General features: G+C 35.7%; 1 long non-coding RNA gene across 1 annotated transcript; it reads left to right on the top strand.

The window, feature by feature from the left end:
- The first annotated feature begins 1,068 nt into the window (after positions 1–1,068).
- Positions 1,069–2,667, top strand: LOC136067896 (uncharacterized). Its single transcript, XR_010629304.1, has 3 exons — positions 1,069–1,214; positions 1,796–2,010; positions 2,384–2,667. It is a non-coding gene; the product is annotated as an uncharacterized LOC136067896 (long non-coding RNA).
- The last annotated feature ends 1,158 nt before the right edge of the window (positions 2,668–3,825 follow it).

Here is a 3,825-nt window from a genome sequence, read left to right as displayed (position 1 = left end):
ACCCAACGGAAGTCCAGATTTTTGGTGCCCTGGTAGCTGATTATGTAGATTCACTTTTCTCTCTCTTTATTTAGATTGTTTGGTAGTCTATGGATCTGCAGAAGTACAAAGGGGAAAAGGGGGTGGAGAACTTATTTTTCTGAGTTACTTCTCTTTTTTTTGAAAAAAATTCCTTTATAAGCCAATGACGATATAAACCGAGCATGCCATTTGCACTCAGTAGTTGATATGAATGGCTAGGACTTGCATCTGAGCCTCATCTGGAAGAATGCACTGTCAGACGGTACAAATGTACATTTTGCTAGTTTTAGTGGCCACAAATCTACCAGAGTACAACCTTAGATATGGTTTCACATAATATTTTGTATTTTTCTTGTTGCAATTTCATGTGTACAATCTCAAGCTGATGTGGATTGAAAATTTGAAAACATAAAATTGCTTTCTGCAGCGCTTTGTTGAATTTTTTGTCATTGCCTAAACAGTTCTGTGTCCTCCCATCAGCCAAATTTTATCAGAACAGCTGCCATGAACTATTCGCTGGATTCTAGTGTTCACTGGGGAGCAGCACCTGCAGTCAAAGTAAGAAATTAGGGAATTTGTTAGTAGTAGTAGTAGTAATAATAGTTGTTTTTGTTTTTGTTTTTCTTTTTTCTTCCAAAACATTCTTTGGCAAACATTGCTGTTTCCTAATTATTACTATTAAATTGCTGGTGTCTTGTAGGGTGTGTGTGATGCAGCTGTGGAGTTACTACATGCCTTTTATTTATCCGTAAAAAAATTTATATGCATGCCATACTTGTTCATGTTGTTGGCTAGTAAATTTTTAACTTTTTAACTTGCTTATTTACTTTAGGATCTACATAAATGTTATTTAAAGGCCATACTTCCACAAATTTATGAAAAGTTTTAATTCCCACATTATCATAAACCTTTCTTTTAGATAAATAAACCAATTATTTTGTTTTCCAAAACAAAACAAAAAACTGTCTTACACACTGCTTAATTACCAGTTCAGTTCTCTTGCTCAAATATTCTTTCAAAATGAAGTAATATTCTCGTTGCAGGTTTTTGCTGGTGCTAAGCCCCTCTTGGACAAGACACTTGGCATTCTTGTGGAAGGGCTGATTGATACATTTCTCAGCCTTTTCCATGAAAACAAAACCAAAGATCTTAGGTCACTTGATGCAAATGGTTTCTGTCATCTCATGCTTGAGGTAAAATATGGTGTTCAACATTCTTTACTGTAAAGTACTGAATCAAAATCAAACTGCTTGTTTCTGAAATTTCAAATAGCTATAATCATGTGAAATATAACAAATAACAGTTCAATTTCCTGGCTATCTGCAAGAACCAGGTTTTTTTTTTTTTTTTGGGTGGGGGGGAGAGGGGGGGTTTGGGAATATATACATATATCTTTTAAACTTATGATTTTGACTGACATTGATGTTGTATGCATTCTCAAAGAGAAGTCAACCCCGCCAAGAGCATTGTAGCTCAACTTACGCCTCCTGTGTTTTCAGCAGTTACATCCAGGGTTCCAATCTCCCACCCCCAACTATAAAAAATAAATAAATAAATAAAGAAGAAAGAGAAGTCAACCCCCTACCCCAAATAAAGGGAGAAAAATTGGAGAAAAGGAAAAGTTTGATGTGATTACCTTGTTGAAAGTGTATAAGAAAAAGTGTCACATGCATCACAAAATTTATATTTTATTAACTTCACCTGCAGCTGTTCCATCTGAAATATGGCTACGATATCTTTTGAAGGTTAATTATTTCATTTTTATCTTCTGCAGCTTGAATATTTCGAGACCGTATTGAATCCATATTTTACACCTGATGCAAGGGAGACACTGAAGTCTTTACAAGGGGTACTTTTGGAGAAAGCTACTGAGAACATGACTGAGGCTGGGAGAATCCAGGGCACCATCGCTGGCCAACTCGTGGGAGTGAAGATGCACTTGCAGATGATAGACAGCTAGGGATGACTGTGTCACCAGATGACCTGATTGTAAGAAACTATTCCTCGTGTATTTTTTTTTTTGTTGTATTATGTCCTAACCCCTAACACTGAGGATGCTCCGAGCCTTGTTCATTATGGTTTCTAGGTTCGTGTCAGCTTTATAGATATGGTATTATTTTTTTATTATCTTGGACATAAGAAGAAGACCAGAACGGAATTATAGGGTCTCTGGAATTTAGACAACCTGGTTTCATATGACTTGTCATTATTTTTTCCAGTTAAATTATTTTAAATATCGATTGGTTCTTGATTTAGCCTAATAGCAGAAGCTGTGATAATGCTTCTCTGCTACAGCATTCTTTTATGCGTTTTATTTGTGTTATTAGATATTCTATCTTAGCATATTTTTGGTATGCTTTAGGCTCTTGCACAGCAGTATAGCTCTGAGTTACTTCAGGCAGAGCTGGAGAGGACTCGTATCAACACAGCATGCTTTGTGGAGTCAATTCCATTAGACTCGGTGCCTGAAGCTGCAAAATCTGCTTATGCTTCTTTCAGATCAATAGATTCTCCCAGCAAAAATTACAGAGGCCCACATGCTACAGGATCACCAAGTTTCTCCAGACACAGGCGCGGATGAAATATTTTGTAACCTCAGTCTTTTATTTTATATTCCCCATGTGTATGTGTGTAAGTGTTGTATTGTAATTCACTCAATTTAATTGAATGAAATTCATATCCTTTTCATTCGTATTTACCACCTAAGTTTTGCCCTTTTACTTTTGGCAGACAGCACAACGCTTTTTGTATGTTGTTTGTGGGCAAAATTTGCTAAACAGTACATTTCTAGAAAAATATTAGGCGAATAGCATGTGTTTAAACTTAATTAGTAAGTTGGACTCTTTTTGAAAGTCGATTTTAACAATCTCGACTTCCTATTAAAAATTAGTTCTGACGTGGATTAAAAAAAGAGAAAAAAAGCCACGTAGACTATTGAAAGTCGAGTTTACTAAACTCGACTTCCACTAGAAGTCGAGTATAGTATACTCGACTTCCAGGTGTAGTCATTTCACCACCTCCACCTATCTCAATTATGCGAGCACGGTAAACTATTGAAAGTCGAGTTTAGTAAACTCAGCTTCCACTAAAAGTTGAGTATAGCATACTCAACTTCCAGTAAATTTCACCATCTACCCCACCTATCTCAATTATACGAGTACGATAAAAATTTATTTAAATGGAACTTAAGTCTAGGGGTGTCAATTCGGGTTAGTGTGTCGGGTTCGTGTCGTGTCGAGGTAGGGGTATTCGACTAAATGGCTCAACCCTAACCCGACCCATTTAATAATCGTGTCATGATCTTTCAACCCTAACCCGATCTGTTAATAAGGCGGGTTGACCTGACCCAACCCATTTGACACGCTTAATAAACGAGTTGTGTTGGGTTGACACGAATGTAACACAACCCATTTCAACCTACATAATATTAAATATAACATCTATCTAGACATAATTATTTTTACATCCCAAAAAGCAATGCATACACTTTAAGTCTTCAGCCCACATTCAAAATAATATAATTCAACAAAAATATAACATTCATCTAGAAATAAGTTCTTTACACTACAAAAGAAGTGCATACACTTCAACCCAAATTCAAAATAACAAAGTTTCACAAAATAAAATAACATAGTTCAACAAAAATATAATATTTTTGGAACTCGCCAAATGCTAAGTATCAATATTAAAAGAATTTGAGCAAGCAGTAGACTAATCCTGACTATGACCACGATTATTATCCATAGATTCTTTGTTGATGTCCAAATTCATAACATCTTCAACAAGCTCATCCAATTTCATTTG

The sequence above is a fragment of the Quercus suber genome, unplaced genomic scaffold (genome assembly GCF_002906115.3).
Source record: "Quercus suber isolate HL8 unplaced genomic scaffold, Cork oak 2.0 scaffold_90, whole genome shotgun sequence".
Lineage (NCBI taxonomy): Eukaryota > Viridiplantae > Streptophyta > Magnoliopsida > Fagales > Fagaceae > Quercus > Quercus suber.
The sequence above is the reverse complement of the archived record's forward strand: the minus strand, read 5'-3'. Positions and strand labels throughout refer to the sequence as shown.